Source organism: Molossus molossus, unplaced genomic scaffold, assembly GCF_014108415.1.
Source record: "Molossus molossus isolate mMolMol1 unplaced genomic scaffold, mMolMol1.p scaffold_m16_p_9, whole genome shotgun sequence".
In the NCBI taxonomy this organism is placed as follows: domain Eukaryota; kingdom Metazoa; phylum Chordata; class Mammalia; order Chiroptera; family Molossidae; genus Molossus; species Molossus molossus.
In genome coordinates this window covers 62,478,430-62,503,887 of record NW_023425403.1, presented here as the reverse complement: position 1 = coordinate 62,503,887, position 25,458 = coordinate 62,478,430, and the positions used below count along the sequence as shown (strand labels likewise).

Here is a 25,458-nt window from a genome sequence, read left to right as displayed (position 1 = left end):
TTCATTTACTGGTCCTCAAACAGGATTACTCTTAGAAGGGCCATAGACTTTCTGAAGTCCACTTGCGGAGCAGGTTCATTTCTCCATGATTTGAAGAATGTTTTTTTTTTTTAAATTGAGGCATAATTGACATAAAACATTATATTAGCTTCAGATGTATAACATAATGATATTTGATATTTGTTTATATTGAAATGATCACCACAATAAGTGGAGTTAACATCTATCACCACATAGAGTTACAAAGTTTTTTTCTTGGGTTGAGGACTTTTAAGATCTTTCTTAGCAACTTTCAGATATGCAAGATGATATTGTTAACTATAGTCACCATGCTGTGTATTGTCTCCCATGACTTATTTATTTTTTAACTGAAAGTTTGTACCTTTTGATCCTTTTTATCCATTTTCCCATTCCCACCCTCAGCCTCTGGCAACCACCAATCTGTTCTGTGTATCTATGAGCTTTTTTGGGGGGGAAGGGTTGTTTTTTAATTCCACATATACATGAGATCATATGGTATTTGTCTTTTCTTTGACTTATTTCACTTAGCATAATGGCCTCCAAGATCCATCCATGTTGTAGAAAATTGTAAGATTTTCTTTTTTATGGTTAAATAGTATTCCACTGAGTATCAATACCGCATTTTTTTTTTTGTGTTTTTTTTTTTAATTTGTTTATTGATTTTAGAGAGAGAAACATCTATTTATTGTTTCACTTACTTTTACATCATTGGTTGCTTCTTGTATGTGCCCTGACCAGGGGTGGAACCTGCAACCTTGGCATATTGGGAGGACACTCTAACCAACCAAGTTACCCGGCCAGGGCAATACATTTTCTTTATCCATTCATTCATTGATGGACACTTAGTTTTCTTTTGTATCTTGGTTATTGTGAATAATGCTGCAATGAACATGGGAATGCATATATCTTTTTGAGTGTTTTTGTTTTCTTCAGATATGTAACAGAAGTGCATTCTGGATCATATGGTAGTTCTAGTTTTCATTTTTTGAGGAACCTCCAGCTGTTTTCTGTAGTGGCTGCACTAGTTTACATTTCCACCAACAGTGCCCGAGGGTTCCCTTTCTCCACATCCTCGTCAATACTGGTTATTTCTTGTGTTTTTTAGAATAGCCATCCTAACAGGTGTGAGGTGATATCTTACTGTGGTTGTGATTTGTACTGCCCCAATGATTAGTGACGTTGAGCATTTTTTCATGTACAGGTGACCCTTGAACAGGGCAGGGGTTAGGGGCACTGACCCCCTGCACTATCAAAATCTGCATATAATTTTTGACTCCCCCAAACTGAACTACTAATAGCCTACTGTTGATCAGAAGCCTTACCAATAACAAAAACATTGAATAATGTGTTGTGTTACATGTATTATGTACTCTTACAATAAAGTAAACTAGAGAAAAGAAAATGTTACTAAGAAAATCATAAGGAAGAAAAAACACACTTACATTGTTACACATTTTTACTTGCATATAAGTGGACCATGTTGTTCAAACCTGTGTTGTTCAAGGGTCAGTTGTACTTGTTGCCCATCTTATGTCTGCTTTAGAAAAATGTCTGTTCACACCTTATGCCCGTTTTTAATCAGGTTGTTTGCTTTTTTGGATATTGAATTGTATTAGTTCTTTATATATTTTGGATTTTAACTCCTTATCAGATAACACGATTTACAGGTTTTTTTTCATTCAGTATGTTGCCTTTTTATTTTGTTGATAATTTCCTTCGCTGTACAGAAGCTTTTCAGTTTGATGTTAAAGAAATTGTTTTCTATTCTATTTTATTTTATTACAGTCCTGTCCCTGTGTTCCATAAATGGATGACTATTTAATACACAACCCTAAGCACTCCTGAAATTGTATCTTGTTAATGTTCAAACGTATTACAATTCTTTCTCAGTATATTAAACACAAAGATGAATTTTAAGTCAGAGGATTTAGTTTCTCGTAGGAAAAAGCATTTTCAGTAAACAACAGGAAGTAGTTTTGGGGGAATCTGACTAAATACACAAAGCTGTGGATAAGATTCCTGTTAGGAAAGGATGACTCCTAAAGGAATATAAATAGATACCCTGAAAGTATGTATATTCCCCATGAATATAGAAGACTCTTCTTCCCTCTCCCCCTTCCCTCCTACACATTTTATACTACATTTTCATTCCTTAAAGGGGAAAAATAAATGCAGTAAACCTATGAACTCTTATTAAGTCAGATTCTACTAGTGTGTGGTTATATTTAGGTAAGTGCTAACATCCCTTGTTTTATACTTAGCAAATCCCTCTGTCACATATATCAGGCCAAATTTGGGCAAGACCGATTTAGTAAGACTTTCTGGTGGAGTAATAGCTATTTCAGTGTTAAGTTGGGTGCTTACATTAGTGATAGATGCAGACTGACAGAAGGCAAGCAAAGCTTTAACAAGTTAAGTATCTGCCTGCAGTAGTTGGCATAGGCTGAGCAGTGGCTTTGTGGACACATGTTGAAATTAGAGAGTGCCGGGCCAGAGCCAGGAGGTGATAATGGGTGTGGATACTGCCTGGAGTGGGAGAAAGGGCAGCTTGCACCTCGGTACCATTCGACTTTGTCCTGGTTCAGGCACCCGTCTCACCTGCACTGTCACCAGCAGCCTGTGTGGTTACTCCTGAGTCTACTTACACTTGTGCTTTCTCTTACGTGCATCTGTCACGTGCTGCAGCGTGAGCTTTCTGACATGCTAAGCAGACTTCATGCATTGGCAATATTCAGCATTGAATTCCCTATGTTCAGTACAGAGCAGGTAATTCATAAACATTTGCTGAATTAAGTGAGTGGTTTTTGGACATCATGGACATTTCATGGACAGTATGGCCCTGTGTAAAAAGAGAGGAGAAAGAAAACCTTAAAGTAAAAGAAGAATTTTAGAAATTACCTTAACATAAAGAGCCCTGATTTTTAAACATAAAGGAATAAATCAGAAATTCTAAATAGAAAGATCAGGATTAATATCTTATGAAGTTTTGTTTGTTGTTAAAGACAGTTCAAGTGGTGACAAGAAATGCAAACAGCAAAAAGAAATCGCTCTTGCATTCTAACAAAGGCGCCTTGTTCGGAGGGGAGGGTTGGATGTTGTCTCATGAGGTTTAGGGCTATTTCAATCCAGAAGCTACAACGAGAAGACTTTTTAATTCTTTATTATGTTTGATAACATTACAGCTCTTAGAAATGAAGGTCTGAGAACTGAGAGGCCTTTTACTTTTCCCAGGAATTTACTCCTGAGAAGCAAAAGACTAATTTTCATGTAATACTTTATTGAACATCATTTCATTTCGTTGCTCAAGTCATTTAGCCTCTCAGAACATGTATTTTGGAAGTGGGGTACAGACTGACAAACCTCAGAAGAGAGGGTGGTGGGGGGAGGGAAGAGATAAACCACAGAACTTATATGCATGTACGCATAACCAATGGACATGGACAACTAAGCCGGGGATGGGGTGGGGGGGATGGGGAGGAGGGTGTCAATGGGGTAAAAAAGGAGAAACATCTGTAACAAAAATAAAATTTAAAATTAAATTAAAATTAAAAAAAGAACATGTATTTTCCCTGGCCTAAGCAGTCTTTATTTAGTTAAACAGTAAGTAAAACTGGTTAGAATAGTAGTTACCATAGCAGTCGACTTAGTGCAGGAGAACTGAGTAGAACAGGAGAGCAAGCTGCTTGTCCTGCCGGGCTTTGCCTTTGCCCGGCTCCCCCGTATCTCCTTTCCTTGACCGGTTGCCAAGTTGTGATATCAAGACATCACAAGCACTCTGTCTCATTGGAGCATGCCCAGGCCTTTTTTTTTTTCTTTATTGATTTTAGAGAGAGAAAAAGGGAGAGGGAGAGAGAGAGAGAAACATCGATGAGCGAGAACATCGATTGGTTGCCTCCTGCATGCCCTGCATTGGGGGTTTGGCCTACAACCTGGGCATGTGCCCCGACCAGGAATTGAACCGGCAACCTCTTGGTGCACGGGTCGATGCTCAACCACTGAGGCACGTCGGCCGGGCTGTCCAGGCCTTTCTTCCCCCTTTCTTTCTTAGGCCTGCTTTTTGCCCTAAGTTAAGGTCCTCATGAGACTTGCAACCAGGGGAGCAATGGGCAGCAGCAGCTCCTCTTGGCTAACCCCCTGAACCTGTCCCCAAGGCCCCCTTTTCTCTGACTCCGGTGAGCCGACAGCAGTCCTACTGGGCTCTCTCCTGTTGCTGTTTCTGTCCTAAGCCTTTTCTTGCTTCATCATCCCCAGCTTTAATAAACATACTTTCAAAAAAAAAGGGACACCACAGGCATTTGCCCACAGTTGACGCATTTGCTGTCTCCTTTATAACTTACATTTTAGTGAAGAGTATTAAAAAGTGGGTAGAGAAGTTAATGAACTTCTTGGAGGTCTTTTTTCCTTGATTTCTTTGTGGTCACTCTTCTTTGCATCAGTGTGCCAGTGTTTATCTTAGTGGTTGTTTTATAGATGGCAGTGTAAACTGCTAGAACAAAGTGGGCTCCTAAATGATAAAGTCTAACTTTTCTTTCTTTCGTTGAATGGATTTTACTATAGTATATTTTGGTATTAAACTTACATATGGCTTCAGTGGTCACTATGGACAATTTCATTAAAACACTTCATAATAGGTTAAAATTTGTAGCTTTTTGAAGCTTTAAAACATAAGCTAATATGTTTATTTCAAGTATAAGTATTATATGTAATGTACAGCTAAAATTCTCTTGACATTTGTAAGGAGGAGAGGTGACTTCTTGGAAGGCTGGTGGTTATGGGAAAGCTTACTTAAGGAGAGGGAATTTCATTATATCTTGAAAGGTGAAAACAGTCTGATCATGTAGAGACAGGAAGAAATAGTATGCCGTGTGGAGAAGAGAGGCTGAGCCAAGGCAAAGGAGTATAAAGTGCAGCGTGTACATATAGTTAACTTTATTTTCAGTATGTGTTGGAGACAGCCTTTTCAAGGTGTCCATGTGCTGCCCCTCCGTCAGTTATAGAAGCAGTGGTGTAACATTTGGAAAGGGAGTCAAGGAGAGAAAGGGAGAGTAGATTGAGAAACATAGGTTGGGACTGGATTATGGATCCTAACTTCTGGATCAAGGAGTCTGGGCTTGAGACTTTAGACCATGGGGAACTACCGAGAGCAGCCCAAATGTTTGTTTTAGGAAGATGATGGTACATAAAATGAAGTGGGAAAATGAGGCTGGGCACTGGATAACCATTTTAGAAGATATTTTTAAATTTCAGGGAAAAGATTGAAGAGACATCCTAGAGTAGCTCACTACCAACAGAGATGGAGGGGAGGGAGGCTGTAACATAGCAGAGGTGGGGGAGACCTTGATTCCTTGTGTCATGTTGGTAAGTTCAGCATTCCTTTGAACCTGTTTTCCCACTTGATTACATTAGGTCTATGAATTCTTCGATGCTTTCCGCCTTTGGAATTTTATATTCTGTAATCCTCCACTTTTTGTAAAAGTATACTCTAGCTTAGTGAAATAATGAAAAGCATCATAGAATCTAAAGGAAATACTTGCCACTGTAAACTAAGTACTTCTCTAATCACTTTAAACTATTTGAGTTAAAAAAAGAAAAACATGTTTTTGATTATTCCCCTTTTTTCCTTCATTGCATATTAACAATAAATTTATATCTTTAAAGTGCTGAAGAAACTAAGTTTCCTTGAGTGATTAAGGAAGAAAAAGCTGTTAAAAACCTAAAAAGTATAAAAAGGAGTAAACAAATGCCATAGAGAATACTTCCCAATTCATTTTGTGAAGTCATCATTACCCTAATACCAAAACCAGAAAAAGATAATACAACTACAGAGAAATATTGCTTATGAATACAGATGCAAAAAAAATAAATAAATACTAGAAAGCTGAGTCTAGCAACATAGTAAAAAGATTATACATCATGACTGACTGGGTTGTATTCCAGGAATGCAAGGCTGGTTCAGTATATGAAAATCCATTAGTGGAGTATAGCATGTTACCAGAATAAAAGACAAAACCCACATGAGCTTCTCACTTGACAGAGAAAAGTAATTTGATAAAATTCAATACACTTTCATGACAAAAACACTTGAAAAATTAGAAGTAGTGGAAGGGATCTTTCTTATCCTGATACCAGATGTTTGTGAAAAACCCACAGCTAACATCACACCTAGTGCTGAAAGACAAAAAGCTTTCTCCTAAGATCAGGAAAAGACAAGGATTTCTGTTCCTACCACTTCTATTTAATGTCCTGCTGGAGGGTCTAGCCAGGGAAGTTAGGCAAGAAAAGGATATAAAAAGTATCCAGATAAGAAAGAAAAAAGTATAACTATTTCTATTCACAGATGATATATATATATAGGCGGAAATCTTAAGGAATCTACAAACAAGTTATGAGAACTAATATATTCAGCAAGATTGCAGGATATAAGTTTTATATACAGTAACCAGTTGTATTTCTGTATGCTAGCAATAAATAATCTGAAAATTAAATTAAAAAATAATTCTACATGTCATAGTATCAAAAAGAATAAAACATTTGGGAGAATAAATTTGGTCACTAGGGAAATAAATGCAAATCAAAACCTCAGTGACATACCTTTTCACACCCACTAGGATGGTATAATAAAAAAATGGACAAGCCCTGACCAGTTTGGCTCAGCAGTTAGGGTGTCGGCCTGTGGACCAGAGAGTCCCAGGTTCGGTTCCCCCTAAGGGCACGTACCTCAGTTGCAGTTTGTCCCTGGCCCTGGTTGAGGTCATGTGGGTGGCACCTGCTCAATGTGTCTCTCTCACATTGATGTTTCTCTCTCTCTCTTCCTCCCTTTCTCCTTCCTGTTCTATCTGAAGATAAATGCAAAAGTGTCCTCGGGTGAGGATAAAAAAAAAGATGGACAAGCCCTGACTGGGTGGTTCAGTTAGTTGGTTGCGGGTTCAATTCCCAGTCAGGGCACTTACCTGGGTTGTGAGTTAGATCCCTGGTTGGGGCACGTACTGGATGGATGTTTTCTCTCTCTCTCTCTCTCTCTCTCTCTCTCTCTCTCTCTCTCTCTTTCTAAAAAATAAAAACATATCCTTTGGGAGGATTAAAAAAAAAAAAAAGGTGGACAATAATGGACCCCTCAGATGTTGCTGGTAGAAATGTAAAATGGTGTAATTGCTTTGGAAAACTGGTTGTATCTCAAAACATTAGACATAACCCAGAAAATTCACTCATAGCTGTATACCCAAGAGTATTGAAAATAAATGTAGACATAAAAACTTGTATACAAATGTTCATTATTCATAACAGCCAAAAAGTGAGAACAACGTCAATATTCATCAGCTGATGAATGGCTAAAGAAACTGGCATATCCATATGATGAAATATTTGGCAATAAAAAGGAGTACAGTTCTGATACATGCTACGTTGTGAATAAATCTTGAAAACACTGTGTTAGTGAAAAAAGACAGACACAAAATACCACATTTTATGATTCCATTCACATGAAATGCTCTGAATACGCAAATCCATAGAGACAGAAAGTAGGTGGGTCGTTACCAGCGACTGAGAAGACAGCGATGGGAGTGGCGCTAATGGATGCGTGTTCTTTTTCTGAGGGGGTGGGTGATGGAAACATTCTGGAATCGGGTAGTGATGATGGCCGCACAATTTTGTGAGCATATCAAAAACCACTGCATCTGAAAAGGGGAACAAATTGAAGGTCCTGTGGCATTCTTTACTGAAAAACTAAGTATGTCAATATACCATCCTAAAAAGAGGGGCCTTTATTGTTTTTTACTGTTTTCCTTTTCAAAATCAGGGTTTGAGAAGTTGCTTCCTCTTCAGATTTCAGCCATCCATGTCTTCTTAGTTCTGTCTCATGAAAGTATTTTAAATCTTGTCATCTCAGAGAAGTGTTTCTTGGATCCCATAACACTGGATTCAAATTTAATTTTAAAAATATATTTCAAATTATTTAAAAATGGAATATGCAACAGTATGCACTCTCAGTTGTATTACTATTCATCAAATTTTGCATAATTTAAACAGCTGCTGAGTAACATGTTAGTTCATGTTTCCAAGTTACCTCATTTTCTGCAGGCCTTGGAATCAGGTCTTTCATGTTGTTCCAAAGTGTATTATCAGACATTCATCAAGTACTTCACTCAACAGGAAGGGCATCTTTCACAGTGCTTTAAAAACAATAGCTGTCCTCTTTCATACAGTTGTCAGAGTAAATACGCTGCATGTCGAGTGTGGACGAGCATTTTCTTGATACAAACCAACCAAAACCAAGTTCTGAAGGAAATTGGATACTGGGGCTGATATGACTATAACTGTTATTCATAAGCCCCCAATTAAATTTTTTATTCATGAGAATGTCTTCCTTGTTCCCACTGACTGCCATTTGAATAAGAAAATGTAAATTTGATTCAATATATTAAATATTATTATTTTTTATTTATCCTCACCTGAGGACATTTTTCCATTTTTTTTTGTTCAGACAGAGTGGGAGGGAGAGAGAGGAAGAGAGAGAGAGAGAAACATCGACGTGAAAGGGACACATCGAGTGGCTGCCACCCGCACAACCAACCAGGGCCGGGGACAAACTGCAACCGAGGTACATGCCCTTAGCGGGAACCAAACCCGGGTCTCTCTGGACCGCAGGCCAACGCTCCAACCGCTGAGCCAAACTGGCCAGAGCTACTAATTATTTTTTTCACTGCTTCATATATAAGGATTCTACATAAGATATCATTTAAATTTTATGCATTTGGGATCCTGGAAATTTTTCCCAACATATTAAGTTTCCTTTTCCATTTTGACTTCACTCTTATTTTTAAGGGATGTTCTGAAAGCGTTTCTCTCCCACCCTCACCCCCCCAAACCAAACAGTGCAGCAGGGAGGCTTCCTGCTGAAAAAATGTTTACTGACTTTAAATAGCTCACATCTTTTTTCTGAGGCTCCAGCTCAGAGACTGTGCGGCACAGATATTGTTGGCTGGATCATAAGGCTATTGTTATGCCCAATATAAATATTTTAGTTGCTGCCTCATGAGTGGTATTTGGAAAGTGCTACATATCCTTATTTTAATCTCTTTTTGCATATGCAGCAACTGAGTTGCATGTGTGGGACTTTGTCAGAAGCAGGGTTAAATACGGCCTGTGTCATTAGATTGTCTCCTTCTCTGCCGAAACCTGTGTGGTTGCACCCTTGTAAGGTAAGTGGAAGTGACCACTGGCGAGGTTATGAGAGGCGGTGAGAGGAAGGAGACGGTGCAAGAATCAAATAGATTATTGAGTGCCTGATATGTATGGATATTTACTAACACACATCGGAACCTGTTGTTCAAAACAAGTCACGTATCCACTCTGTTCTGTTCATAGGTGATCATGGAGGAAGCACTTTACTCCCACCGAATGTCACAAATGAATTTCCAGAGTATGGGACCATGGAGGAAAGTGGAGAAGGCCTAAGAACTTCTCTCGAGTTTGATGCAGAGTCTCTGCCTTGCTGCCCACATGGGCAGCAGGGGGTCCAGCTTCTTGTTGGCCACCACTCTGGGCTTGACAATGTTATAGAAGGACCAAAAGATGGAGGGGCCTCCTCTCAAAGTCACCTCAAGGAACAAAGTTTACAACCCATAGACTCTTTGATTTCAGCTCTGAAAGCTACAGAAGCCAGAATAGCTTCAGGAACATTACAGGCTACAAAGGTACCGGACAAGGATGCTGTTTCCAGTTTCTCGGTTCAGCAGGTGGAAAGACAGCTGGACACTGCCAGTCATCAGACACAGCCAGCCAGCAAACTGTTCCCTGCGGGCCAAGGAAAACCACCAGATATACCTCTTTCAGCTGAAGTGACGACGGAGGAGAATCTTCATGTGAGCGCCCAGCAGCATCTGACTGTGCTGTTCCGTGGAGAAGCCCAGGCAGAGCTTCCCCAGATACCTGCTGATGGGAGGAAAGGGGCTGTCCGTGCGCAGGGGCCAGCTTGCCCGGCGTCCTCCGCGGGGAGCCCAGCAGCGGCCCACAGCTCTGCGGGCAGTGATGGTTTTCTCAGAGAGTGGAGGTCTGACCTGGGGAGACAGCACCCAGGGGCATGTGAGCGAAGCAGCTCCACAGGACGGTCTGGCCGGGTCAAACATGTGGAGTTTGAAGGGGTGGAAATACTGTGGACAGGAGGGGAGAAAATAGAGACACAGCAACCTGTGGATTTGGAGCCATCCTCGGAAAGGACTACGTCACCCGAGAGCAAACGGTTTTCCCAAGTGCCAAGCCGTCTTATCTCATCTGTTGGTTTGTGTAATTCAGTTGGTTTCACTCAGAGTGTTGGGGGTGAAACCTGGAGAGGTCTTTCAGAGAGGCCTGCCACTAGCTCGGGGACATTTTCCCCTATGCCTCTCGTTGAGAGTGGAGAGGATGAAGTCTTCCTAAAGGAAAACAAAGAACATCTTGAGAATAAACCTGAACTGGAGAGAAACAAGGAGAGGTGAGCTCCCACAGTCCTGCTGTCTGTGAGGCCTGGTATATAGAGTAAGAAACCATCATCCTTGCTTAGCTATGAGAACTCAACTCACAATATCCTGGGTCCTTTTTTTTTATCAAACAACAGAAGAGAAGTTACTGTAAGCTAGATTCCTCCTAGGTCCTGAAGCTATTCTGGTGATCTTGTTATGAACTTGTCCATTAGGCATAGACCAAAAAAGCAGACTGATGGAGAGACTGTGAGCACTAACTGTGTGAATCCATTTCTGACATTTTGTTGTATCTGACAGGTTTCAAATTTTCTAACATCAGAGTAACTACAACATCCCACAATTATCTTTAATAACATAAAAAAATGTGGACTGTTTTGACATATGCTATAGTCATTACATCCTAACTTAGGCTTATGTTCTAGGTGCAACACCAGTGCCTACATACATGTATGAACACAGAGGTTCTGAGTAGGGTCTGACTCAATCTTTTCAGTGTTGCAAGATCAGGTCAGAAACAGACTGTGTAATTCAGTTGTTCCTTGGCATTCACATGAGAATCCTTTCTCACAGGAAGAGTGTGTTTTGATTATTTCCCTGATAAGTGAACTCGGCATCATGTGCTGTTTCCTGGCCTTTCCATTCATTTCTGACGTCACATCCACACCAGCTTAGAGCCTGGATTAATGGGAGACGTGGCCCAGCTTCCCTTCCTACTCTCGCCATGCAGTGCTCCTTTCCGAAGCCATCTGAAGCATCATTTCAGATTCGTACCATCTTTTCTGCCCTCGCTCTTCATGACGCTACATTTCATTGCTTTTACAGGAGAACCTCGGTGCCAAGGCTGCAGGGCTTTTGTCTGTTTGTTAGTTTGTGCGGCTGGTATGAGGGAATGCCTTTTCCTCCGTAGTTAATGAACAAGTCCATGGAGAGTAAGGCTCCTTTGGATGGCTGTCAGGGCTCCTCCATGTGTAGATTATTCATTCATTTGTCCTTTCCTCATTCTCTTCCTTTCCTTCCACACCCATTGATTGTCCTCTATGTCCTTAACACTGCTAGATGCTGGACATTAAGGATGTTTAAAATAGACATGGTCCCTGGTCACTGCCCTCTTTGTGGTTTACTGCTGAAGATAAACAGTGACCAGAGAAACATGTTAATAACTATAGGACCAGTTGGGCTAGGTTCTGTGAAGGAAAAGGGAGAGACACACTAGAAAGAATCATTTGAATGCAACAGAGGCTAATTCATTTGATGACTTGGGGAAGGCCCTTCTTTGGAAATGATAATTAGGCTGAGACTTGAGGAATGACCCTGTTGCAGGCAGAGAACAGGGAGGAAGAATATTCCAGGTAGAGGGAGCACACGCAGAGGAGCCCTGCTGGATTGCCCTGAGTGTGCGAAGCAAAGGCCTTAGGACCAGTTTGAAGATTTAACCCTCCATCAGTGGGGCTGGAGCGTAAGGATCTGGGGAGAGTGGTGGGCATCAGTATGTGGGGAGGAGCTTTATCATAGGAACTTTTCATTTTATCCCAAGTCCAGTGAGGAGCCATTAAGAGGCAGAAACCCAGAGTCATATTTGGTACATGGTAGGCCTTCAGTCATTTAAAAACAACCAAGACGACTGTATAATTGAAGGTGAATCCTGGCAATACCTAGGAGGAATGTAGATTACTTATGAGGTATTTTTATTCCTATTTCTATTTCTAGGAATCTGAGGCTCAGAGAGGTTAAGTAAAGTTGCCTAAGGGACATAGCTAGTGCTCAGCACATCCGGAATTCAGCTCCAAGTTTTTCTAACTCTTGACCTTTTGCACTTAGCTGAGTTTTAAAAATTTTACTAGTTATCCTAATGTTCATTTTTATTTTTATTTATTTAAAATTTTTTTTTTCTTTATTGATTTTATAGAGAGGAAGGGAAAGGGAGAGAGAGCCAGAAACATTGATGGGTGAGAACATCGACTGGCCACCTCCTGCATGCCCTCCACTGGGGATCTGGCCCACAACCTGGGCATGTGCCCTGACCGGGAATTGAACCGGCGACCTCTTGATGCATGGGTTGGACGCTCAACCCCTGAGCCACACCGACAGGATTGTCCTAATGTTCATTTTTAATATTTGAAGGACATGCTACAAATTAATTAATGCCCCACCCATGTAAAGTGTTTCTAGGTTTTCACTGTTTTGGTTAGCCTTGCAATAAACATGTCTGTTGGCTTGTTTGTGTGTGTGTGTGTGTGTGTGTGTGTGTTTTAAGGTCATTTAACTGTCTAATTTTAGACATAAAATCTCTCTGCAGTGCTGCCTTATTGTCAGCAGGGGGCGGCCCTTGGATTCTAATGTAGTCACCGGCTTGAGGGCACTTGGTCTTACTTAAATCAGAAAGTATTAATAGACTGATGAAAGCTTAGTGTATTTTTACTCTCTTAAGTTTACACAATATATTTATCTGCTTCTGTTAAAAGTAAACATGATGGTAGCTGTTAATAATGTGAATTTGTGGAGTTTTGTTGGCTGAAATGAGACTATTTTATTCATATATTCATTGGACTAGATATGTTCACATACTAACATACTATAAAACTAGTTTGAAACTATGTCAAATTATTTAGAACATTTTTATTTCCTTATAGATTTTAGAGAGGAAGGAAGAGGGAAAGAGAGATAGAAACATCGATGAGAGAGAACATCAATTGGCCACCTCCTGCATGGTCCCCACTGGGGATTTGGCCCACAACCTGGGCACGTGCCCTGACCAGGAACTGAACCGGCAACCTCTTGGTACATGGGTTGATGCTCAACCACTGAGCCACACCGGCAGTGCAAACTATGTTAAGTTGTTTTTAGGGTAGCATAACACATGTATGCTAAGAGTTTTTCAGCCTGAATATGTTTCTATGATATCTTTCTTCCCAAATATATTGAGAAATAAACCCAGTGAATACAAGTGTTAGCTCTACAGAATGTTATCTTTTTAATATGGTTGGAGGGGGGGAAATCAAAGAACAAGTTAACCTCATATTGAAATTCTTTGCTCTTGTTTCCTTTCCAGGATTCTTGAACAAGAGGAGCACTTTACGGGAGGAGAGGATGATCTCCTTGGGCCTGGGTATACAGAGGACTCCACTGATGTGTATAGCTCCCAGTTTGAAACCATTTTGGACAATACTTCTTTATACTACAGTGCTGAGTCCTTGGAGACATTATACTCAGAACCCGATAGCTATTTTAGCTTTGAAATGCCCCTCACTCCCATGATACAGCAGCGCATTAAAGAAGGCAATCAGTTCCTGGAGAGGACATCAGTAGGGGGACAGCAAGACATCCTGAGCGTCTCAGCAGATGGCGGAATAGTGATGGGCCGTTCTAGCGGGATCACCAATGGGCTCAATGGTGCTGGGGACTCCGTCTACGCAAAAGGCACCCCGGAGATTGCCTTCTGGGGAAGGTACTAGTCCCCTTCTCATTAATTTCATGCTGGTGGTTTCACTGCATTTTCTCTTTGGGAAATGTGAGTGTGGAATATATCTGAAAAGCATTTGGCCAGTTTCTATGGATATAAGTGAATGATGTGAGTAAAATGTAATTTGGGTTTTAGGGGCAGGTAAAGTACCCTTTCATGGTTTGCCAAATTGGCAAGCTGTGATCACTCTGTTTGGTGGTGTTTCTTGCATGACCGTGTATAAACTGGTTACACATCTGCACACATCTGTGAGCAACGATGCAGCTTTGGTGGCAGTGGCATGGTGCTGTGGAGGGACACTGAGTGGCCTCCGCTTTCGTTCCGACGCTCACAGTTGTTGATGACTTGAAGCAGGTTGTTTGATTAGACCAGAAATGCCTTCGTTGTAAACTGAGGGTGCGGATTAGAGGTTACAGAGTTTCTTGTGGCCCTTTGCTCTCTAAGGTCTGTTCAGGCAGTCTTCATTCCTGGAGTGGCTGCAGAAGCGTCTGATTACGTGGGTGCTCGATAGAGCTGGTGCCTTGGTCAAAGTAAACCTATGCAGGTTTATTCTCTCTCTGTATTAGGATCTGTCTACCTGGGCCCTAAAATAACAAAGTGTATAGGTTAGATGTGCCTTACCTGTCATTTAGTGACCCCTATTTATGGACTGTTGAGCATTTCATTTGCCCTTGCTCATCATCCTCGGTCATTTACCTGTCCTCTAACATCCCCATTAGTGGGCAGCGCGTGCTAAACTTCTTAAAGATTTTATGAATTTAGTTTTGATACACTTTTCCTTAAAGTGTGTTGGTGGAGGTGGCAGGCAGGGAGGTTAAATGGGGATAAACTGTTTTAAAGCTGTATGACAAAAATGTCAGTGCTTTTTTTTAAAGACAGTATTTATAGTGCAGTTTTCCAAGGAACCTCTTTTTATGAGAAGTTCATCCTATATTAAGCGTTTTCTATAACCAGTTTTTTGATAGGGTCATAGTTTGTTGGAGGAGCATGTTCAGGATTGGGACATTATAACTTTGTAGATGTGCATTTCCATGGGAAATGGATCGTGGATGTTGGTTGTCTTCTTGGGTCACAGACATAATGAAAAGAGCACAGGTTTCAAAGTCAGAAGAGCTTAGTTTGAATTCCTCGAGCAAGCCATTTCTTCTCTCTGAAACCTGCTTTATGTATTTGCAAAATAGGGTTAGTGATCCCCACTGCGCTGTGTGACTGTGAGATTTAAAGAGCTAATCTAGATTAAAGTACCCAGCAGAGTGCCTGGTACACAGTAAGAGCTCGAGTAAATGTGTGACCGGCATTGGATGGCTCCCCGTATCTCTGAGAGGGAGGGTGTCTCTGAGGCAGGTCCCCGAGAGGGGGCATCCCTGAGTGGAGGGTGCCGCTTTAGTCCTCTACCGTCATCTCTGGTAACTGTAAATTGTGATAAAATGTGATAGCACAGCTAATGCAGACATTTTCATTGAAATTCCAATCTAACTTTCTGGGGTGAGTGCAATTGTTTCTGTTACAGACCCAAAATAAGTTGGAGAGCTGAGCATTTGGGGCTGACAGGCTTACTGCAGAAGCCACAGGGAGGATAAGTAAATAAAGACCAGATGAACATCACTGAGTCAGACCAGGAAGGACTTGGGTGAAAGATGTATCTAAGGTGTGGTCTGCTCCCATAGAATAGGAAGTCGTCATCCCTGGGGCGGGGCTTTAGCGCCCATCACTAGTACGGCAGAGCTAGAGTGAAGAGGGAGTATTGGGGTGCGTTAGAGTGTGTTGGCACCTCAGATTGGACAGTGGTGTGCTTCAGCCTTCTTGAGATAAGGTTTCAGCTGCGTCACCCGCATTGTCGAGCCATGAGATCTTACACAACGATAAGACTGAACTCTAATACTGAGCGAGAAGCACGTTAGAAACGAGCCAGCCGAACTTCTCACCCGGCTCTGGGCACTTTTCCACGTGTATGTGTCATGTCTCTGTTTAGAGTTAAAAACAGATAGGGCAGTCTCAGTGATCCTAAGAACTCTGAAAGAAACTGGTGTAACTTGCATATTTTTTACCCCCTCTCCCCTCCTCTTGGTGCCCTGGAGAAGTTGCAGCACCTGAGAAATTGCAGGTTGAAGAATCATGACATTTTCAGCTTGAAGTGGGGCCTTAGGTAGCCTTACTGTACAGTCAGGAATCTGAGTCCATTTGGAGGGGTGGATTTACCTGGTGACAGAGCCTGTACAGAGTTCAAATGGCCTGACTCCTAGACCAGGTACACTCACTATTCCAGGCTGCCTGGTCTCATCTGTGTTCTTTCTTTTGATCTAATCTCTCTCAGTGCTGTGTGTCTGAGCCAGAAGTCTGAGTTGGTGATTGTAGAGCTGCTTGGTGGTGGTGGTATGTTTTCAGTTGGAGAAAAAATTTACCAAATGGCTAATAAACATGCCTCTATAAATTTTAAAGTAATCAATGAGCAGGCTTTTAAAATTCTTCCGCAGAGGTAAGGAAGTAGACACAGAGGTATCGAGCCTATTAAGGGAATCCAGACTGGAACGCTGACTGCACAGCGGTCAACACGACCGACTTCCCTCAGCCGAGACTCAGCGCTAAAGTGGTGGGAGTCCAGGAAAACAGAGATTTTTCAAATGTATTAATAAATGTGACATTTACACAAGAAAAATGATAAATAAAACGAGCACACATACCGAGCGTTCCATATCTGTTCACCAGTGCTTCCTGTTTTCTTGACAGTGGACGGGCTGGGGGAGGGGGTCCTGACTGTACTGGGTAAAGTGGACTCTGAGGAAGGCCAAAAGGAAGGGGATGAAAACTGTTTCCCTGATAATGCTTCTGTGATTCTAGCTAGACATCCAAGAAAATTAATGCTCGTTGACAGCCAGTAGAAAAAGTTAAAAGATTACTTTAGGTAGTCTCTAAACAGTTTTACATCATATGCATCCCATAGGTTTTATTATGTAGTAAATACATGGTGCTTAATTCTCATAATAAACTGGGAGAAAGGAACTATTAATGTCCTCATTTTCCAGATAAGGAAGCTGAGGCACAGAGCAGTCGACTAACTTGCTCAGAGTCACACAGATAGTAAGTGACTAAGTGATATACCCAGGATTTGAACCCAGTCAGGCTCCCAATACATTTTTGGTTTCAAAACAAAAATATATTTGTTTGTTATTGCCTGTGTATATTTTTTAACCCTTCTTTGTTTCGATGTGTGCCTTTGGTTAGTCGTTGTAGATTATTTCAGTGGCAGTATGTGACTGATTTCTTTTGAACTCAGGATGATGCTTCTCCATTGCTCTTCTTTACAGAAAGGTCGAGTGGTTGGGAAAGGTGATGGGGATGTTGTGGTACCTGAGCAAATCCAGCTCCGCCCTCAGGAACACCTTCCCATCTGGGAGTGAGCCATGCTTTGCCTGCTAGAGGGGGATTGTTCTTCCCTGTTTTTTTGTCCCCTTAAATCAGTGGTTCTCAACCTTCCTAATTCCACGACCCTTTAATACAGTTCCTCATGTTGTGGTGACCCCCAACCATAAAATTATTTTTGTTGCTACTTCATAACTGTAATTTAGCTACTGTTATGAATCTCCATCAGAAATATGTGTTTTCTGATGGTCTTAGGCGACCCCTGTGAAAGGGTTGTTCGACCCCAAAGGGATTGCGACCCACAGGTTGAGAACCGTTGACTTAAAGAAAGAAATAATTCAAATCTGTGTATTCTTGTATTAGGTTAGAAAGGACATTTTAAAAGAGTATGTGTGCTTACTGTTTGTTGTTTAAATGGTTATATATCTTTGTGGTACCAAATAGATCACTCTTTATAAGGTGAAAAGTCTTTTAAGGTCCTGGAGTAAATCTAGGAGTTAAATTCTCAGGTGCTCTGAGTGCTCTGCATGCTGAGCATTAACCAGGGAGCCGCATGTCAGTCAGGAAATAGCTCGCCCTGCGAATGTAACCCAATATTTTAACCAAGGAGCAGAGTAGCATTCCCTCCCTTTGTGGTCCAGCCACAGAGCAACGCAGGCTGGTGGGTCAGCGGTGCTGTGTGAAGTCCAGTCACATGGCTCCAAAATTAGAAAGGATAATTAGAGACTTACAGTAATACATGACCCAATGGGCTCCTTTGTGTCTGGGTGCTTCTCCCTCTCCGGCCCATCAGCTGATGACTGCAACTCCAATCAGTAAGTTCTGACCTGGAGACGATAAGGCACAAATGTTGTCATTGTGACCATTAGCACAGCTGAGTATTGTCCATTTCTGTTGAGCTTAGGTTTGGACAGACAGAAAAAGAGAGCAAATACAGTACTGTGGCAGGAGCTTCTGTTTTGATTCTCTGAAATATATAAAACTCCTTTTTAAAATTACCTTTTTAGTGGAATAGATAGATTTTCTGTCTCAGCTTCCGAGCTTTTCTTTCAGATGTGGGTCAGGATACCGAGTACTCAGGGTAAGGAGTAGAGCAGAGCAGGTGAATTGCATCTGTGTGCCACCGACATGCCTGAGGAGCCTGCTCCAGCAGGACGGGCTCCAGTCCGCTCTGAACTTGATAGTTGTGGTTTGGTGCCTTCCTCTTGTTTTTTTTTTCCCTTTTCTTAGATGGAATACTGGTATTTAGAAGTATCCTCTTTCTTTCTCAGCTAGTCTCTCTTTAGTATCTTTCTATCTAGGAAAAAAGTCACATGAAACAAAATTAATACAGAAATCTGTTGACATGGAATTTCAAAAAAAATTTTTTGACATCTCAAGTTAAAATCTGCAGGCATTTTACCAGAATGTGACAATACTAAAATAATGTGATGTGAGTTAAGCTGGTGACAGAGGAACTGATCTTGATCTTGTGAAACTGTCTTTAGAGACCTGGCAGACCCCGGAGCTCCCGGGTCCTCGCACTCAGGTTCACTGCTGCGTTGCTGCCGCTGTCCTCCTCTTTAGTCTTTTTCTTTTACATCGTGAAACGTGTCCTGTAGAAAATAGGTTCTCAATCTTCTCTTTCTAGCTTCTTGAAGCAGTTGCAATGGTGGGGTTTTTGTTTGTTTGTTTGTTTGTTTTTGCCATAATGGATGTTTGTTTTTGCTCAGGGGTGAGGGGTAGGGGCTCCCCTAGGTTTAAGAGCCAGTCATATCTGCGTTAGAATCCTGCCTCCATTACTTACTGGGTGTGGAACCTTTCCCAGTGTAACCTATGTGGTATAGGAGGGAGACGCAGATGGGATTATAATTAAGTGAAAAAAATCAAGAAAAGAAGATCAAGTGGCTTAACAAGGCCTGGTACATAGTAGGAGAGAAATAAATGAAATTAATCATAGTCCCAACAACAGCAGCGCCTGAGAGCAGTCCCAGTGCCTTGTATTCAAGGCCCGTAGCAGCCTCTGCGCTGCCAGCACCGGTCTGCAGGCTCTAAGCTCCTCGGAAACACCTACTGCTGGGCTTTCTGAGCTAGCACTTTGAGTGAGTGCAGTGCACTGGTGGGGTGGCAGGAGTGCGGGGCTTGGCATCAGACAACAGGAAGTCAAGTCACCCTTTTGGCTGCCTGATTTGGAATAGGCTGCTTCACTTCAGGGAGCCTCTGATTCCTTACTGGTAAGGTGGAGATAACCTACCACCCAATTGAAGGTTTATAAGAATTTGCTAAGTTTGTGGATATTCATTTTAGACCTATCATGAGTTTCACAGTAGTCTGAATAGCAGGCATATAAGAAAACAGATTTTAAAAAAGCCTGGCAAAGATGAAGAACCAGAAGGATTTGGTAGATGTTTGAAATGCAGGACATGCGGGCTGAGTCAAATGACGGTGAGATTTCAAGCCTGGGTGACATGAAATCAAGCAAGGATCAGCAGAAGTTGGGGAGAGCAGAGGGTTTGCAGGACAGCGCCTACTAGTGAGGGCAGTTGGAACAGTGAAATCTGAGGAGAGCAAGGGTCCTTCTTGTGCAAATGCTAGTGAGAGTGTGGGATTGGAGTTCAGCAGCTGGAGAGACTTGGGAGGCCCCAGGTAGAGGTGAGGCTTCAGCTGTGGCTAGCAGTGAGCTTGGAGGGTTAGGAGCGCGCTGAGGCCCGAGGCCAGGCTGCAGGGGTGCACATGCAGGAGCGCTTGGGTGCTGCTTGCCTGTTTCCATTTCTGTCTTCGTAGAAAATGTGCTCTGCAAGGTGAGTTTCCTGGCAGCTCTGCTGTGCTAGCCTCCCTTCGCTGGCACAAGCTTGGTTGTCATGGAGCACAGCGTGGAAGTAAGTGCTCTGATCATTGCTGTTCCCTGGCTTCCTCTCAGGCGGGCCTGGCCCTGGCTCTGGTGGTTTGGGGCTCTCCCTGTTTATTGGATGCCTCTCCTTTAAATTGGGGATGATGTCAGGAAATGGTCCTGGATTGGAACTAGGTTTTCCAGAAACAATCTGATTCTGTAGTTCAAACTTTAAAACAAACATAGTGATGCCCTTCATATTGGTGGTTATTGGTGTGGAGAGTGCTGTGGGTGCTGGTTAAGTGGACGATCTTTTAGCAAAGCACGTATTAAAAGGCCTCAAATGATTAAGGACATTGGTATTATAAGGTGAATCATAGCTCTAAATAAAAACTGGATTGGCAGTAAATATTTGAACTGGCCAGGGTGATACAGCAATCTTTTTTTTTTCATATATCAGGACAATATTTACCTTGTGAAGAAAGCAATCACATTTCCTCTCAGCAAAGGTCATTTAACATAGGATTTACAACGCTGGATGAGCAGGTTATCCATTGACCCATGGTTTGGGGCAGGAAAAAGGAGACCTTCTCCAAATAAATAGTTCTTTGAAGGTGTTTTACAGAGAAATAACAGTTTGTCAGAACCCAAAGTGGATACATTTCCGGTGTGTTTTGTTTTGTTTTTTATCCTCATCCGAGGACATTTTTCCGTTTTTTTGCTCAGATAGAGAGGGAGGGAGAGAGGAAGAGAGAGAGAGAGAGAAAGAGAGAGAGAGAGAGAAAGAGGTGAAAGGGACACATTGAGTGGCTGCCTCCCGCACGACCCAACCAGGGCCAGGGACAAACCACAACTGAGGTATGTGCCCTTAGCGGGAACCAAACCCAGGTCTCTCTGGACCACAGGCCGATGCTCTAATCGCTGAGCCAAACTGGCCAGGGCCATTTCTGGTGTTTTAATCTTCCTTTTTTTTTTTTTCCCTCCTATGGATCTTATAAGCTTTCTATTCACTGAAATAAATAGTCTATATTAAATTGGCTCAAGCTCCTAAGAGAGCCTTAATATTCAGTACCTGAGTGACCATGGTGCAAGGTAAGTTGAATATAATCTTTCTCATGAATGCTAATGAGGATTAATATTAAACTCCATCTAAACCAATGTTAGGTAAGTACTTTGACTTCATAATCTCCACACCTCATACACTATTTTATACGCTTGTGCCTGAATCTTAATTCCCAGGTATCTACTAGTCTCTGAATCTGGAATTACTTAAGGAAAGCCATATAAATCACACATATTGATCTTCTGAGATTTTTCCCCCCATTGATTTTTAGAGAGTGGAAGGGAGAGAAGGGGGGAGAGAGGGAAAAAACGATGTGAGAGAGACACATTGCGTGGTTGCCTCCTGCACACACCCCGCCTGGGGCCAGGGATGGAATCTGCAACCCAGCTATGTGCCCTTGACGGGGAATTGAACCCACGACCCTTCAGTTTGTGGGCTGATGCTCTAACCACTGAACAACACTGGCCAGGGCACTTCTGAGATTTTTAATCTTTCCACTCACCGTCTTGCTACCCAGCAGCCTTAACTCGGGAGCTTATTAGAAGGGCAGAATCTCAGACCCCACCCAACCAACTAAATTAGAATCAGCATTTTAAGAATATATCCAGACAGTTTACATACAGCGAATTTGAGAAGCACTGGTCTAGAAGAACAGAGGTCCACAGACCAGATCCAAAGTACACAAGCCTAGAACAGGGTTCTCTGACTTGACTGCACGTTAGAGGTATGTGGGGAGCTTTCTGAAATTCTGACTCCCTGGACTCCCCCCCACCCCCCGGAGAGTCTAATTTATTGGTCTGTGGTGGCACCCATGTAGTGATAGCTTTAAAGCTTCCCAGGTGATTCTTATGTTCAGCCCAGGTTGTCAACCTCTCATCCTGGAGCTTGTTAGAAATGTATAACAGACTCACCGCTGACCTACTTTCTCAAAATGTGTATTTTTCCCTGGCTGGTTTGGCTCATAGGTTGGAGTATCAGCCCATGTACCAGAGAGTCTCAGGTTTGATTCTGGTCAAGGGCATGTGCCTCAGTTGCAGTTTGTCCCTGGCTCTGGTTGGGGTCATGCAGGAGGCAACCAATCGGTGTGTCTCTCGCATCGGTGTTTCTCTCTCTCTCTCTCTCTCTCTCTCTCTCTCTCTCTCTCTCTCTCTATATATATATATATATATATATACTCCTCCCTCCCACTCTATCTGAAAATAAATAGAAACATGTCCTCAGATGAGGATTTTATTTTTATTTATTTATTTTTGTTTTTTTGTTTTTGTTTGTTTTATCCTCACCCGAGGACATTTTTCGATATTTTGTTCAGAAAGAGTGGGAGGGAGGGAGAGAGAGAGAGAGAGAGAGAGAGAGAGAGAGAGAGAGAAACATCGACGTGAAAGCGACACACCGAGTGGTTGCCACCCACACGACCCAACCAGGGCTGGAGACAAACTGCAACCAAGGTACGTGCCCTTAGCGAGAACCGAACCCGGGTCTCTCTGGACTGCAGGCCGACGCTCTAACCGCTGAGCCAAACCGGCCAGGGCGGATTTTTAAAAAATATGTATATTTCAACAAAATCCCAGGTGACTCATCACTGTAAAGTTTGAGAAGCACTGGAAACTGATTAGATGCAGAATTCAAAGCTGAGTAAGGCAGGTCTACTTTCAGGGAGCAGGCCTGTTACAGGTCTCTGTGCTAGTGTAAGGGAGAAATCTCCTAAAGGTTTATAAAAGTGAGTAGCCCTGGATGTGAGCTTCAGCATGGTTTCTGTGTCATGTCTGGTGTGGTGATCACAGGGTGCCCATCCCTGCTAGGAAACATCATTTCCTAGTGAGGAAGTCAGACTGCTTTGGTTCAACTTTTGGAGAATTATCTTTCTAAACCTCAACATCCTTATCTGGGAAGAAGGATAGTAATTTACTGCCACTTGATGGTTACTCAAAAAAAGTTGGCTGTTATTATTAGTAAAGCATTGCTTGAACTATTGTCTTCAAAATTTTTTCAGCCTAGCTGGTGTGGCTCAGCCGTTGAGCATCAACCCATGCACCAAGAGGTCGTCAGTTTGATTCTCAGTCAGGGCACATGCCCAGGTTGTGGGCCAAATCCCCAGTGGGGGCATGCAGGAGGTGGCCAATCAGTGTTCTCTCTCATCGATGTTTCTATCTCTCTCTCTCCTTCTCCCTTCCTCTCTCTCTAAAACCAATAAAGAAAAAATAAAATAAAATAAAAACTTTTTTAAAGTCACCTGGTATGAAAGCTGTGGTCACATTGACTTAGGATATTGTATATCTGCAATAATAATTCTAAGAGCCTTAGGTTACTTGAAGGTGAGGCGATTTAATGATAGTTTGTTTTATTGTGTTTATAATTACTCTATTTAGCAGCTCCTCAACACAAGGAAGCTGACATTTTCTAGTTCAGAGTGGCAATATAAGGTCTTTAGTATAGAGAAAATAAGAGGTATTGAATAATTATTATTGTGAAACAAAATCATAAAAGTTCATTATTCACACCCAGCATTCATTTAACAACCTCTTTAGGATACAGCATATAATATTATACTTGGTCAGGTATGGGCCTGTCCCCCTGTTAGGCAGTGAACTACTCAAGTCTTTAGTCTGGAGACTTAGAGAGCCTATTTCACGGTCCAGCACATACTGGACACTCAGTTTTAGTTGAGTGAAGAACTTAATTAGCAGCTGCATTATACAAGGTACAGGGTGTCTCCCAGAGAGGAGGCAGATAAGATAACTTCAGAAATAACTCTGGTTCAGGGCCTCGAGAGCCAGCCAGCGAGGCTCCCAGGCTGGGGCTGGTTAGCACGGGGGCCATGGAGGCCCTCTTGGGAGTGATGCTTTTTGCAGAGAGGCAGTGGGCTTGGAAGGATGAGGTGGACACGTGTAAATGGCTGTGGGGTAGGTAGGTGGGGCAGGGTGACTTTCCAGAGGGAACCAAACTGAGGCAGAAATATTAACAGCTGCTTGGATTTGGCAACTTGAGAGTTGGGAGTTGAGGGGATTGTTAACCTCTTGCCGCCTGTTCTGTTGACCTGCTGGACCGAACATATGCAGCTATTCTCAAAAAGGTAGCCTGATGCAGTTGCCGTTTGACAACTCCTGAAACATTCTGGGCATACCAAAACCTGTGACCTGTGACCTCACCAGCCAGGTTCAGAAATAAAACATGGGTGAATTGCAAACTCCCGTGGATGGCTCCCTGGTCCCATTCCTCTTTCTTTCCCCAAAGGTAACCATTGCCTGTGGGGGTTTATTATTCCTGTGGCATCCACAAACAATATACAGGGCTCCTTCACACATTTTTAACTACATGTAAGTGCTATCTTGTTTCCTTTTGTAACTTGCTTGTTTTTGCTCGACATTTCAAACTCATTGATTCATAAAGGCCCTATTTATTAATTTCTTTGCTGTACAGAATTCATTCAATGAATATATGCTATAACTTACCTATTTGTGACTAGTTCGACTGTCTTGTGTTTTTGTTATCTCAAACGGCATGGCAGTAAATATTCTAATTCATGGCTCCTTTGCACATGTGGGAGAGTTTCTCTAGGCTAGGTATATATTTAGGAATAAAATTGCTGGACTGTAAGTTATAATCATTTTCTCGGTGAACCAAGGCATTGTTGAAAGGGCATATTACATTTTCTTTGAGAGTATGTAATTTTATCTACTCTGTCTATAAAGTAATTTTTAGTTATTTTACCTCCTGATCTTATGATTCCCCTATCCCAACAAAAATAGCAGGAGCCCAAAGAAAAACCTGGGAAGGAAAAGGAAATGAGAGGGCTCCTTTCCCTGTGGGGCACTGCTGCGGTCTCTGGTATCCATTGGTTGGGTCTGGCGGCTGTCCTGTCCATCAGATCCCTCAGCTCCTAGTTCCAGACCCTCAGCCGGGCTGTGGCAGTTGCTGCCTGTCTGACAGCTGTGTCTGTTGCCTGTCCACTTCTGCTTGTCTGAAACAGGACTGAACAGCAGGACACTTGAATATTTCACATCAACAATAGCAGAAAACAGGCACAAAACTGGAAATGGAAGTTGAAAAACAAATCACAAAAGATTAAGTGTGAATTTAACACAGTTGAATTTTCTATAATTTAAATGAATTAGATAAATTTTGTTGCCTATTTTAGTCATTCTTTTAGGGCCAGGAATGTGTGTACTATAGGAAATTATGGTCTTTAAAAATAGTACTTCAAAAACCTTAGAGCTATAAAAGAAAATGCTGAATTGACTCTTTTTTTAACGGCGTTGGCTAAACGTCTGTTTCTCCCATAAGCAGC

The 25,458-nt window shown here is 42.1% G+C and overlaps 1 protein-coding gene and 1 long non-coding RNA gene across 2 annotated transcripts in view; one reads left to right on the top strand and one right to left on the bottom strand.

Moving 5' to 3' along the window:
* PSD3 (pleckstrin and Sec7 domain containing 3) overlaps nucleotides 1-25,458 on the top strand; it is a 344,873-nt gene that overhangs the window by 36,602 nt on the left and 282,813 nt on the right. The window contains exons 2-3 of the transcript XR_004958019.1: nucleotides 9,385-10,489; nucleotides 13,528-13,923. The gene's annotated coding sequence lies outside the window, so the exon portion shown is untranslated. The remainder of the gene's footprint in view (nucleotides 1-9,384; nucleotides 10,490-13,527; nucleotides 13,924-25,458) is intronic.
* LOC118622273 lies at nucleotides 13,914-25,194 on the bottom strand. The gene is made up of 5 exons (XR_004958027.1): nucleotides 24,939-25,194; nucleotides 18,298-18,595; nucleotides 18,030-18,125; nucleotides 16,620-16,713; nucleotides 13,914-14,522 (listed from the first exon to the last, which is right to left on the bottom strand). It is a non-coding gene; the product is annotated as an uncharacterized LOC118622273 (long non-coding RNA).